Source organism: Cydia fagiglandana, chromosome 2, assembly GCF_963556715.1.
Source record: "Cydia fagiglandana chromosome 2, ilCydFagi1.1, whole genome shotgun sequence".
Taxonomy (NCBI): domain Eukaryota; kingdom Metazoa; phylum Arthropoda; class Insecta; order Lepidoptera; family Tortricidae; genus Cydia; species Cydia fagiglandana.
Genome location: NC_085933.1, coordinates 1,677,808 through 1,692,961, shown reverse-complemented (window position 1 = coordinate 1,692,961; position 15,154 = coordinate 1,677,808). Strand labels below are relative to the sequence as shown.

The window sequence follows — 15,154 nt, the reverse complement described above, 5'->3', positions numbered from 1 at the left end:
AAAGTAGTCGAAACCATCTCGCGTGATTTGTGCACAACCCCTAAATAACGTAAAATTACCGATAGACTATTTTTTGAAAATTAATTTTTCCTTTAGTTTCTACATATAGCTGGTCAAGCAGATCTTGTCAGTAGAAAAAGGCGGCAAATTTGAAAAATGTAGGCGGGAAGGGATATCGTCCTATAGAAAATTAGAATTTCGCGCCTTTTTTACTGACAATATTTGCTTGACCAGCTATATATTTTTATTTAACATGTCAAATATATTATTAATTTAAGGTATTTACGGCTGTCACTTTCCATAAATAGGCACTTTTAATTTATTACTCTGGTATCACCGTACCAATATTAGTGATGGGACACCATAAAAACCAATATCGGTAAAATCGATATAAACATAATGAATAATATACAGATGGTCATGATGACTAGCGAACACCAGCCATATCGTACAAACCTCAAGGTGTGATATTCCTAGGCAGATCATGATCTGCCTAGTGACCACCAGCCATATCGTGCTAACTTCAAGGTGTGATATTCCTAAGCAGATCATGAAACGCCGGCATGTCATGATCTGACTAGTGACCACCAGCCATACCGTTCAAACCTCAACATTTAGGCATATCGAATAAGTAGGATGTCCTAAATTTTAGCAAATGATAACCATTGAAATGGCTTGACATCCTACTTATAGTACGTGTTTGGGTAGCGTATGATTTTAGTACCTACCTAGTATCTACGCATTCTGCTCCAAATGCCACATAGAATGCAGCACTAGCAGTGGCAAAAAATGCAAAAGGCAGATTATTAAATGGCGGCGTTTCATGATATGCCTAGGAATATCTCGATATGCCCGATTTTACGATCTACCGCCGATATATATACTAATTATCCCCTACTCAATATCCCTTAAATGACATCCTATGGCCGCGTTCCATCTCTGTCATCATGCAGATCTGCATGCTCGATAGTATATTGCATTGCTTTCAGAAGTAAACCAACATGTAAAATATTAACTAATGAACTGATAATAAAAAATCATTCTATATCAGCTTGCAAGATTGGCCCTAAACAAATTGACAAACTATTAGAAATAACATCTAAACAATACAAAAATTGAAAGTTAGTAAAATGCTGATACAAAGACTTGATATTGTATTATTATTATAATTGATAAAAGCAGAAATTAAAATTAATTGTCAATTTTATCGACGCGTCCCTCGCACTACCTAGGTTTACTTAGAACTGACGTCATCTCGTTCACGGACAGGGTTGTCTGTGTTTGTTCTTGTACTTGTGTGAATATAGTTTTTGCTAGTGTTTGATAATTTTGTCGTGTGCGTGTGTAGCGACGTATGCTAAAAATGCATTAGTGTTAACATTATTTGTGTGCGTTACCTCGTCCCCCGCGCCAAAAACGACAGAATTTTTCAGATAGAAATTAGTGCGCGTTTCTACTCCATAGATATTTACTCCGAGGCTGCCATAGACATCCTTCCTTGGCCGTAGAAATTCCGGTGCTTAATTTCTGTTCATGTAGTTGTAGGTGGGGTGCGCCTATAAATACAAATATCTGCTAAAGTTAGACTAGTGTTATTGTCATAGATGATAGAGACTTATAGATTGATGTGGGCCAATCCCGGCGGCACTGCAATGCCGGGCCGACCCGTGACGGGAGTGGAGCGAGCCCCGAACATCCCGTCGGCTTACAAAAATCAGTTTAATATACTGGTCCCTCAGTGAGGGAACTTTCAGATATTAAGCTGAAAAGAACAGATACTACACTTTGATCTTAGCCAAAAGGCCGAGAAGCGATACCTGTCAAGACCAAACCGGGAGACCCCATTGATTCAGGAAAAATCTTAACATCGCGATGTAGCCTTACTATGGCGCCGGTACAGCGACATCTAGCGGGGAATTGGGAAACGAAAACTCATAGCGCTAGTCTGCTCGAGTCTCACTTAGAACTTTAATATTTAACTGCGAGAGAGGTTTGTGGAACAAATATGCCTAAATTATATCAACTAGGACATTCTTTCATTTAATAGCTCACCAGCAATAACTGCCTTGCACCGATATTGTTGTTATCAAATTTATTGAACAATAGTACATTATTGTCGAGGCTCGGAAGTAGCTACTTGCAGGCTGAGGATTCGTTTTAAACGGACGACCTTGGGAGTCCGTTTAATTGAATCCGAAGCCAGCAAGTAGCCTTCCAGCCGAGTCATAAATAGTGCTTTTCTCAAAAATGGCGCAAGAAACATAAATATCATAGAAATATTTTACAAAAGCAACGTTCTTACGCATATATTTTCACAGAAAAAAGCCCTTGCCGCCTTTTTATTTTTTTAATAAAAAAATAGAAGTGTATTTTTCTGCCGAAAATACGCCAACCTATTTGAGACAGCTAAATAGTCGCGGTACTAATCATCTGTGCCTTCATTCGATATGGCCATTTCAACTTTTAAAAAGTTTGGAACTCGACAAATAATGGAATTTGTATGCAACATTGCAGTCCCAAAATCGAGACTGCAATGTTTTTAACTTTTAATTTTTGACTGACCATAAACTACGCGCTTCGCGACCTATTTTTTAGACGGCAAAGACGACTTTGCCGTCCATTTTTGAGAAAATTAATTTAAATGCTACAATCAGTTTTTTAAACTAGTATGTCTATGATGTACTGACCATAATAAATAGTACGTAACGCTCATTTTTTTCTTGCATATAAATTATATGCCGTAGTACTTCATAGTTTAAAGAAACATACAATAGTAACTTTAAATCTTAACTAAAAGTTAACTCAAAATTGTACTTAAAAAACCGGACAAGTGCGAGTCGGACTCGCCCACCGAGGGTTCCGTACTTTTTTAGTATTTGTTGTTATAGCGGCAACAGAAATACATCCTCTGTGAAAATTTCAACTGTCTAGCTATCAAGGTTCGTGAGATACAGCCTAGTGACAGACGGACGGACGGACAGTGGCGTCTTAGTAATAACCCGTTTTTACCCTTTGGGTACGGAACCCTAAAAAGACAAGTAGTAGGTATAAGGGTTAGGTACATTTTATAGACAAGACTGGTTTAAAAAGTGAAATATTTGTAATAAAACAAACAAAATGTGGTAAATATCATTTATTACCATCAAAATATGCACCTTACGACTATATAATTATTTACCTAAACTGGCGTAACAGAATAATGGCTACAGCAGCGGATAACCGAGTACATTATGCTATTCCTTATATACGTGTAACGTTAGAAAATCAGTACTACGTCACGGGGAAGCTTATTTATACTATCTAGCCATGTAGTAGAAGAGCCGGCCGCAAATTTTCTAACCGACTTGATACCACGATGAAATGCACAATGGTTTCCCATAAAAGTGATGCTAAGTCCGAATTCGATAGTCTGCCACGGCGGAACTTGCCGAAAGTACGAAAAAGAAGGCCACTTCCGGTGCGAAAAAAGGGGGCTGATTTAACCCATCTGATACCGAAATAATAGTTATGGCAGCAGTTAGAAATTTACATGTAGACACATAAAAGCGAACTCTGCCAGTATTTTTTTTGCCGGAAGTGCTTGGCAGACGCTCTCAAAGGTGGCCAGCGGGACCCCTAATTTAACCCATCTGATACCACCATGAAACCAATTCCAGTCGGTAGGTATGAACCCTCATGTCAGGAATATATAAGTCTGCCAAGGCCTTTCCTGCCGAAACACCTTGACAGACGAGATTATGTAAGCAGCATCCACATACGAGGGATCCGTATTTTGGGATTATACAGATTACGGACATTATTAATAGCTGTAGGCTTATTTATTACTTTATGCTTATACATATTTGTATATTATTATGTTATTAATAAAATATATTTATAATTTATTAAACCTAAACTTAATACATTGGGAATTCATTACCTGCTTACGGCAGTAGTAGGGATAAGTGGGTGAGTTCTGGCTCACTGAGCCAGGCCAACAGTCCCTCCCCCTTTTTTCCCTTGTTGAGGCCCTGCAACCTTGCCTTGAACCCAAACTAATGTCATTGTAGCTCGAATCTAACCTAATTTATTTTTATTGCTTTTAGAATATTTCAATTATCTACTTTTGCAAAGTTAAATGTTGAAATCTCTATTTCGAAAAATGGAATTTTAATGTGACTTTAACACGTTCACTGCGTTACGGGGGCTTTAAGCCCCGTACGATGTCATCATTCTAGACCAGCGGTGGAACAAAAATGGGTTTTGATAACATTAAAGTTTTTTCTTTTTTGATATGTTATTGTAAGCATGTTAAATAACATTCATGTAAAAAGTTAGAAAATTTTAGGTGGAGCGTTCGGCCATATTTAAATATTTCAATTTTTGCTAAATAACTATGTAAATATAAAATTAAAGTTACAAAAAACTTTAACATATTCAGTAACACTTTAATTTATTCACAATATTCGGTTTTTAGAAATCTGGAACAGCTGCTTTCTGGTGAACGTAAAAACACGAATTATTATGTAAATACAGAATTAGAGTAGCTGATATTGCAAAATTACGATATTACCTATCAACTTAGTATACATGTAAAAAGTTAGAAATGTAGACAATGTGCTTGTCTAGATATTGATTTCTGGTTAAGCAGTATAGCCAATATTGAATTAAAGTTTGTAGAGTTAATATTACATGGTCATAATAAAGATCTTACTTCTCACACAAAAGATTAGAAATATAAAATCACGGCGACACTAAATTCTGATACGTAAGTATGCATTCCGAGCTTATATTAAGTTACATTTCGAACGCGCGGCGCGCGGCGCTGTGCGCCGGGGCAGGAGGCAGCGATCGACGGTCGCGGGCTAGCGGTTAGCGCGGTGACCTTAAAAATACGCAAAGCGTTTATAAAATTATTATCAATGGTAAATAGTTATTTTACACAGTACACTAATGGAAACTTACCTTCCCTTATTTATTTCTATATGTACTAGGGATTGCCCGCAGTTTCGTTTACGTAGAATTCGTTATCGTGTTAAGTATAGAAATAATAGATACATTTGAAAATTATTTTAGGTGCATTGTCATACAGATAACTACCCTTGTTAAATTATTCTTCAAATTCAATACACAGGTGTCATTTCAATATAATTTTGCGTAATTTGGCGCTTTTAGGTTATAAATGACTAGCGACATATATTTTTTAAGAGCGATCATCTCCGATAATATTTACTTTATCATAAAATCAATTTCAAACTAACGATATTTATCATTTTAAAGTCAATATTACCAACCAACTGATCCAATTTACCTACGGAAACAACTCAAAATTTGCATCAAATTAAATGCCACTTTTCTTATCCGTTTCGAACAATCAAGAGGGCCTTTACGAGCTGATGTGATGAAAATTTTATTTAACCTTCGTCCCTCGAAACCTTCACTACGCTCAAGGTTCAATTTTACGAACCACTCGCTACGCTCGTGCTTCAATTTTAGAATGTTTGGATTTGTGAATGTACTTCCTGCCTCGCACAGCCAAACTGTGGAATGAACTGTCCGATACGACCTTCAAACCTTAAAAGACCCCCATCTTAAACGCGCGTCGGCAACGCGCTTGCAACCCTTCTGGTGTTGCGGGTGTCCATGGGCGGCGGTAATCGCTAACCACCAGGTGATCCGTCTGCTCGTTTGCCTCCTATTTAATTAAAAAAAATGTTTCGCTTGTTTGGGTATCAATATTAGCACGAGCGATTAATCAACAACTTTTCCCCTTGTAAAACAAATAAGGTAGGTGAAGTGCAGGCATATGAGGCCCGGCGGGTAACAAGGCCCAGCATTCAAAAATAACAGTTGCTCCCTATTATTCCCAATTATTCTGAATTTGTACTTGTTGCTAAGAAGGCCCACTGTCAGTGCAGGTAAAAAGGTCCAGTCCCGGGCCTTATTGAACGTATGAGATGAAATATTAGATTAAAATATTTTAAGATAATTTTGAATATTTTTAATCTCTTATTAATAAGGTCGATTTGAAGAAACTTCTATAAAATTATGACTTATAAATAACACTTGCACTGCGTGGGCTGTCAAAATTGCTGCAGACTTTTCTTGGTCTAACTCTAATAATTTATCACTTGCTTTATTGACCTAAAGACGTTTATAGAATCAAAAAGTCTAATAACATTGAGGCACTTATACTTTTTAAAGGCAGTAACTATTTACAAGTGACTTTTTTTGTTAATAAATAGGTAGGTATTTACGATAGAAGTGCGAAAAATAGATATTTTGCAACGAGTGACAAATTTTAACACACGGCCAAAGGGAGTGTTTTAATGTGCTTATTATAGCACCGGTGTCGTAATGTAGCACCAGATGTACTGTCAAAATTATGTTAAAAGATAATACTTATTTGTTACGAATAAATATTTATACTGTAAAAAACTATCCCACCAAACACATTTTCATGTAAATTGTTGCTAAGACGAAACCATAAGACTCGCACTGTCAAAAAGTTGTCAGATCTCTTGTCGAGCCAAGCTTCAAACTCTACAAGCCCTAACTTCACTAGCTCTACACCTTAGTCAAAATATGGGGCTTGGCTGTTTCGCTACCGCCACATGGGCATAAGGTGAAAAATTTATTAAATTCATTATTTTTAGGGTTCCGTACCTCAAAAGGAAAAATACTGAATCCTTATAGGATCACTCGTGTGTCTGGCTGTCCGTCTGTCACAGCCTATTTGCTCCGTAACTACTGCACCAATAAGTTGAAATTTGGTATACACATGTAACTCTATAACCCAAGAACATACATGTAAAGTAAATAATATAAATTCAAATAAAGGGGTCACTTTTGAGATGAATGATAAATAGAAGAAAAAAACACTATATCTTGTTATATATCAAATTAAGGGGCTCATTGTGAGAACCTCAGATATATTTTTTCATAATTTTAAAATAAATAGTTTAGAAGTTATTTAAGAAAATACGCAAAAAATGACCATTCCGCCCCCCCCCCCCCCCCTTATCTCCGAATCTACTGGGTCTAAAATTATGAAAAAAATCCACATATTAGCTCTTTTCCTATAGATGCCAGAAAAACCTATTAGAAATGTGCAGTCAAGCGTGAGTCGGACTTAAGTACCTAGTTTTCCGATCCCTACGGGTTTTTTAAAGGCATTTTACTCACTTTTCTCTAAAAAAAATATATATTGTTAAAATTGTGTAATGTACGGAACCCTTGGAACGCGAGTCCGACTCGCATTTGGGCGGTTTTTGTATTATACTTACAGTAGTTCTTGTAGAAACGAAACGGCCAAGCCACATACTTTTGGTGTAGAGCTAGTAAAGTTAGAGGGCTTGTAGAGTTAGAAGCTTGGCAAGAGATCTGATAACTTTTTGACAGTGCGAGCCTTATGGTTTCGTTTGGGCAACATTTTACATCAAAATGTTTTTGGTGGGATTTCACTTCTTTTTGTAAGTTGCTTATGACAATCTTCCATGCCCTAATTTAAAGGGTTGGGGGTGATTTACTATTAAAAATCCTGAAATAAGTATCTGGGGGCATCTGTTACACAATGTACTTCTTACTGATTCCCCATATGAACCCTTCACCCCGTAAGGGTAAACTTTGGAGTTGAAATCTGCCTTCACCCCGTAAGGGTAAACTTTGAGGTTGAAATCTATTCTATATCCTTCCCCATAACAATACCTATCTACATACCAAATTTCAACTAAATCGGTTCAGCGATTATTGATTCCCCATACAAAATTAAACCCCCTCTTCATCCCCTTAGGGATAAAAAATTTCAAGTTTTTGAATTTATTTGTTGTTTGTGTACTAAAACTATCTTACATACCAAATTTCAGCTTCTTAGAGGACTTCAGGAAGTACCCGGTATTGATGATCATCAAGTGAGTGAGTCAGTGACGAAATCGAAGTTATTTATTGCCGTGCCCCCAGATGTTAAAAGATGATACTACTGTAACTAATAAAGATTTATGTTTAGTTACCTACTATTTTCGCGTAAACTAGACAATTTTTATATCTTTAGTTATTAAGGCCCAAAATAATTATTTTCACTTATTATAAATAAATCCTCCTGTTATGAAGTATCAAATATTGTTATTTGTATATGTATAACTCTTAAGTTAAAAACAATAAAATCTGTTATTATCTACTGTCGAAATGATAATTTTTTGCGGGATTAAGTAATACACTGCTAGTGTTCAATAAGGCCCATAATAGGACTTTTAAGGTATATTTTCCAAGAGTATCGTAATATTTTTATAACTATTTTGGTATAATGAAGAAACTTAAATGAATGAGAAACCTATTTGAGTGAGTTTTTCATACTTCATATCCTGTTTATTAAAAAAAACCATTTTAATTTAAGGTGGGCTGTATATAGGCATATACGGCCCACACGGAGTATACAATAAGGTAAGTGGCCTCACTTACCTTATTGTATATTCAGGATGTATACCGTGTAATATTGAGCAGTTGGTTTATAATATACATATTATGATATTGACCTTGAATAGGACAGGACATGACAATAGGAACCAGAAATAGGTATAGTTGGTCAAACCATTTGTCGGTAAATAAAAACAAAAAACTATATGCATCCTTTTCTTTTGGGTGCTAGTACTAGTGTAAGTCAAAATTTAGTATGATGATTCTCTCTGTCTATGTTTGAAATGAGACATTCCTTTGACAAACTATGTATAGTAAAAAATAGTTGTGAATATCTTGTACATTTTTATTACAATATTAGTCAAGATAATGAAATATAGCTGGTCAAGCAAATCTTGTCACAAAAAAAAGGCGCGAAACACAAATTTTCTATGGGACGATATCCCTTCGCGCCTACATTTTTCAAATTTGCCGCCTCTTTCTACTGCCAAGATCTGATTGACCAGCTGTAGGTATTTTTACGTAATAAGATATTTTAATTTCACGTAATGTCCGCATCTAATTTATATATGTGCACGGTAAACAAACAAATGAATGATAAGAAAAGACAGACAGTGTTACTGAGCGGGAGGTGGGGCGAGGGGCGAAGTATAGGTAGGCTATGATAGGCTCACGAGCGCCGCGCCGGCGACTGACGGACCAGCGCGGCGTATGTATGAATTTCGCGCCTTTTTAACTAGATTTTACTATTACAATGCAAGCTACACGCAGAAATTTCTTACTTTCCATAATATGGCTGCGTATATTATTTTATAGTAATAGACTTATTTTTACAGACTCTAATTCAATATTGGATCTTATAGGACAAAAAACGCATATTAATTCTAGAGCATATATCTTATTCTTCTAGCTTTTTAGCATGCCTATTAACTTAAAAAATGAGATATGTTGTTGTGGATTTATTAAACTTTAATTCAATATCGACAAAATAATAAGCTAATTTGTAGTTTGACAAAGAAGCACGTTAAAAAAATTTCTAATAATTTTACATTATAAAGCGTCATATATATTATAAACAATGGAACTTAAACATTGCACTTTAATTCAATATAAAAAAATCATTACTAAAAATATATAAATACCTAATTTATATCTAACGCTCGTTCTAACTTTTCATCATATATTGCAAATATGCTTAAAAATATGTCCCATATCAGATAAGTATCACTTTTTCAACTTTAGAATTATCAAAACTTATAGTACAAAAATCCGGTCCCACTATTGAGCTATTCAGTGCGAAGTTAAATTTATTTTAGAAGTTAAAGGGGGGAGGGTGCACACATTTTACCACTTTGGAAGTCTCTCGCGCAAACTATTCAGTTTAGAAATAAATGATATTAGAAACCTCGATATCATAAGCGATAAGACCGCCTGTTGTTACCTCTATTGTCTTTTTTTATGTTATTGTCCATTTATTGTAAACTAAGTGTATGTGAGGCGTGCAATAAAAAGTATTGTATTGTATTGTATCATTTTTGAAGACCTATCCATAGATACCCCACACGTATAGGTTTAATGAAAAAGACATTTAAGTTTCAGTTCTAAGTATGGGGGACCCCCAAAATTTATTGTTTTTTTTTTTCTATTTTTGTGTTGAAATCTTAATGCGGTTCACAGAATACATCTACTTACCAAGTTTCAACAGTTCTTATAATTTCGGAAAAAAGTGGCTGTGACATACGGACGGACAGACAGACAGACATGACAAATCTATAAGGGTTCCGTTTTTTGCCATTTGGCTACGGAACCCTAAAAAGGAGGTATTAATTCGGTTTTTTAATGTTTGATATCTCCGTCATTTTGGGATCGATTATTAAAATTATTTTTTTAGTTGAGTTGTAACTTGTAAGTATATACATACAGATTGGTTCCGTCTTTGTCAAAACCCAGTTCTGATGGTGAGATTTATGAGGAATCGAGGGCACTCTTCAAATCTTGTAAGGGTGGTTCACGTTTGTATGGGATAAATTCAAACTCTAGCTAGAAGAAGCGGCACCCCCTCATTTTGTTACACTTATTATGTTGACAAAATACGCCAAGCATCTTACAATCTTAACTACAAGCGGGTGCTCAAACACTTTGAAATTTTTCAAATTGTATGAAATCAAAAAAATAAATAAGTTATTAGATTTTTATGTAAGTAGTAGTTTTCACATTATTTGAAAGTGTGATTTAAAAGATATTATTTTGAAAGAAAATGTTTTTCTACTTCAAAACTTATACATCACATGTGCAAATAGTGTGAAACCAGATATTTTAAATAAAATTCTGAATCATAATTACTCTTTTTGTTGGGTTTCAAACAACATACAAAATTTCAACGTGGTTAAGCACCACCTTGTATAGTAGTGTTGAGTCGCTCACTCGCGAGGCACCTCATTTGTACCACTCATTTTGTTAATTTGTCGCAGTACTTCATACCGCAAAAATGTCTTACTTCACTCCTCTATTCATTTTACTCATTTACTCGCGCGTATCACAAACACCTCTTGCCACACAAATCATTCACACACTTCAAATTTCAAAAAAACTCTTATCCTTTCAAATTCACTCGCGAACCTCAAAAACTCAACGCTCCTCACAACTTGCAAAAGAGTCCCTGGATGGCACGAGGCGCTAGGTGCTCGCCTGCTCGCCGACATACAAAACTCAAAATGTCTCAAATGAAGAAACGAGTAATGGCCAACACTATCAACAGCCGAACTACAAACCTTATTGCAACGACAAAAGGTCCACCGAGAAATGCGTTGAGTTTGTACCATTCACTGCCTCGCTGTGACGTCAACACCTCAAAAATCCTTTCAAAATGAAACAATGAATTAGAAATATCCAAAGAGGGAGTAAGACAGACACGCGCCGTACTTCAATATCACCTCGCGTCACCACCGAAAATACGTTAAAAATTAAACACGAAAGACAACAAGCGTAAGCACTGCAAGCTTTCATACATCTTAAGCCTTTTTGATCCTAACTTACTTGTCAAAATGGGGCGAGAAATCAGTCACCAAAAGGAAGTTCGACGTGTTGCTTCTCTGTTGCACTTGTAAATTCGTACGTAAGTGTGACAGGGAGGCAACATGACGAACATGGATCGCGGTACGCACTCTGTATACCAGACAGGCATTTACGAAGCTTGCTTATAAACAGTAATCCTTTAGTGACTAAAATATTATTGAAATATAATACTGTAGCGTACACAATATATGATCATTTCAATAAGTTTCAAGTTTATTAAATAAAAAGTAAGTATAATTTGCATAGGTAAAATAAACATGTAGATGTAAATTATAACGATTTGAATTTGCAATACTTTTTATTAACATTATTTGTAAACGACTTCGGACTGACAAATTATGATTTTGACATATTTTTATTTATTTTGTTCGTTCGTACGTCGTTGTAGCTAATTTTAGTTCTCTAATACCTAATACCTAGTGATAATTCTTATAATTATACCAAAATAACAAAATATGGACATCGTTTTCGCCATTAAATTTACCCGCGGATCTTCCTTGGTGCCTTTTGCATGAAAAAAATGAAATTTAAATGTAGCCGGCGGCGGCCGGAGCGAATGGTGCTTTGTTTAATATCATATTGATGATATTACTGTTAAATTATCTGAAGTGGTAAGTTAGTCACTTCTATATAATGATGACTTGTGAAAATATTGAATTTGTTCTCCTTAGTTTCTTAAAAATGTGGTTGTTTTATGGTTATGAAATATATCGCTACATATTATGAAACAAAGTCCCCCGCCGCGTCTGTCTGTATGTGTGTTTGTTTGTATGTTCGCGATAAACTCAAAAACTACTGGACGGATTTTCATGCGGTTTTCACCTATCAATAGAGTGATTCTTCAGGAAGGTTTAGGTGTATGTATAATTTGTTAACCCGTGCGAAGCTGGAGCGGGTCGCTCTCGCTAGTGATTATTATACTTAAAACTATATCAAGTAGCAAGGAGGAGGACAACACAACACAATCTAACAATAAAAAAGAGCTAAATTAGAACAAGTTTCATAAAAGCAGCAAATTAAGTTACTATGTGGGATCTTTCTCCTATAAGTTCTATTCTTACCTTCTACCTCCAGAATTGCACTCCTTAATTATTATTATTTATTAATTTACAAAGGAAGTGATGAATACATAAATATGTATATATACATTAAATATTTTTGTCACCGTTGGCCCGTTGGATTAATAGAATAGTCGACGCTGAAAATATGCTAGTACCTCACCTCATTTGAAGTAAGACATTGTAACACCTCATTTTCGAAAATGAGGTACTCATACAAACTCATTTTTTTAAATTGATGTCCTACCCATCACTATTGTATAGTTCGTTTTTAGGGTTCCGTACCCAAAGGGTAAAACGGGACCCTATTACTAAGACTTCGCTGTCCGTCCGTCCGTCCGTCTGTCACCAGGCTGTATCTCACGAACCGTGATAGCTAGACAGTTGAAATTTTCACAGATGATGTATTTCTGTTGCCGCTATAACAACAAATACTAAAACCAGAATAAAATAAAGATTTAAATGAGGCTCCCATACAACAAACGTGATTTTTGACAGAAGTTAAGCAACGTCGGGCGGGGTCAGTACTTGGATGGGTGACCGTTTTTTTTTGCTTTATGGTAGGTACGGAACCCTACATGCGCGAGTCCGACTCGCACTTGCCCGGTTTTTTTAGCATTAGAAAGAACTTGCAAGAAGGTAAGCGATCTTAGCATGTCTTTTAATTGAAAAACGCTTTTCAAAATTCAAAAACTATTACTTATGAAAGCAGACGAATATAAATGATCGTACTAGATTAATAATTGTTACATATTTGCCGTAACTTATTTTTAAAATGTGTTTTTCAATTAAAAGACACATCAAGATTGTTTACCTAATTTCTAATGCTAAAAAAAACGAAGTAGAAACTTGGTGTATAAGTTTCTTAATTTATCTTAACTATAATCTCAATTTATCAACATAATAAGTGTAACAAAATAAGGGGGTGCCCCTTAGGAAAAAAAATGTTTTTTGAACCACCCTAACATATAGTGATACTGGTGTATTTTAAACAAACCAAGCATTTACATTCAGAATTGTGACATTTGATGAAGTGAAACTGCTGATGATGATCAGAATGGAACTCTTCAACGACGCATAGCTCATGTTTGGGGATGTGTCTTCGTTATGTTTGTTAAGCACGTTAGATTTTTAAGTCATATTTTCGTGAAGCTCAAGTTCTGATGATGGGATCCATAAGGAATCGAGGGAACTCTACAAATCTTAATGGCATTGTATAGTGACTCTTGTATTTTCATCAGGCAAACAAGGATTTACATTAAGAACAGTGGCATTTGATGAAGTGGTATTGCTGATGGTGATCAGAACGGAACTCCTCGACGACTTGTCTTTTTCTAATTGATTGTTAAGCAAGTTACCCCACTGGCAAAACAAGCAAGATTTTGAATTCGACTTCTACCTGAACCTGGACCCGGACGCGGACCCGGACTCGAGATCGCGAATTCGGACACGGACCCGTTTTCTATTTGGTTGGTGTAAATGGAGTTGGTGAATTTTTTGATTAATTCGGGCGAAAACTGGAAGGTTAGGTATCATAAAATGTTCATGAAGAGAAATTGTAAGAGATGGTATCATTACCAACAACTGTGGAAAATACTGTTTAGTTACTGTTTATTTAAAAATAGCAAAATCAAATTGCATGTTTTCATTCGTTTTCTCCACTGTACACAGAATAAGTAATGATATTTAGACTAGACAAAAAAAATTAAAATCGCTCTCCTTCATGATGGACTGGCAAATCATATTACTTTTTGGAAACCGGGTTTTTTAACCTAATTAGACCCCGCTGAATCCGATCCGGTTGCTCGATCGAAATCTTGACCGGAAGTGAGATATTTGACATTAAAGGTCCGTTTTTTTCGTTTTTCGTAAATAACTCTTAAACGGTGGTGCATAGCAAAAAATGTTCTATTACATAAGTAATATGCATAAAATTGCCTACAAGAAAGATTCAGTACAATTTTTCGCTAGGATCAATATTCAAAGAGATTTTAACGCGGGAAATTTAATTATAATCACTTCTAAGGTCCCGTTTTTTAGGTTTTCGTAAATAACTCATAAACGGTGGCCAATATCAAAAAATGTTGTTAGACGTTAATAATCTACACAAAATTTTGAACAAAAAAGATTCAGTACACTTTTTGCAGGGATCAATATTTAAAAAGATAATAAAGAGGGAAAGTTAATTATACTAAATTCTAAGGTTCCTTGTTTTTATTTTTTCGTTAATAATTTGAAAAGTATGACTCATAGCAAAAAAAATCTTATACATAAATAATAAACGTAAAATTTCCTACAAGAAACATGCGGTACACTTTTCGCTAGGATCAATATTGAAAAAGACAAAGCAGCGGGTAAGTTAATTATAATCAATTTTTAAGTCCCTTTTTAGTTTTTTGTAAATAACTCGTAAACGGTGTCCCATAGCGAAATAGGTTTTTAAGAATAAATTATCTATATAAAATTTCCTCCAAAAAACATCTAGAACACTTTTCTCTAGGATCAATATTTCAAGCGATATTAAAGCAAGAAAGTTAATTACAATCAGTTCACAGGTCACTTTTTTTTAGTTTTTCGTAAATAACTCGTAAACGGTGACCCGTTGCAAAACAATATTCTACATAAATATT

At 35.3% G+C, this 15,154-nt stretch overlaps 2 protein-coding genes and 1 non-coding gene across 3 annotated transcripts in view; 1 reads left to right on the top strand and 2 right to left on the bottom strand.

Moving 5' to 3' along the window:
* LOC134673969 (synaptic vesicle glycoprotein 2A-like) overlaps positions 1-15,154 on the top strand; it is a 396,395-nt gene that overhangs the window by 203,303 nt on the left and 177,938 nt on the right. The gene's annotated exons all lie outside the window — the stretch shown is intronic.
* On the bottom strand, positions 1,623-1,815 carry LOC134679720 (U2 spliceosomal RNA). The gene has a single exon (XR_010100389.1). It is a non-coding gene; the product is annotated as a U2 spliceosomal RNA (small nuclear RNA).
* LOC134673901 (uncharacterized) overlaps positions 6,457-15,154 on the bottom strand; it is a 185,756-nt gene continuing 177,058 nt past the window's right edge. Inside the window, exon 11 of the mRNA XM_063531958.1 lies at positions 6,457-6,466. The gene's annotated coding sequence lies outside the window, so the exon portion shown is untranslated. The remainder of the gene's footprint in view (positions 6,467-15,154) is intronic.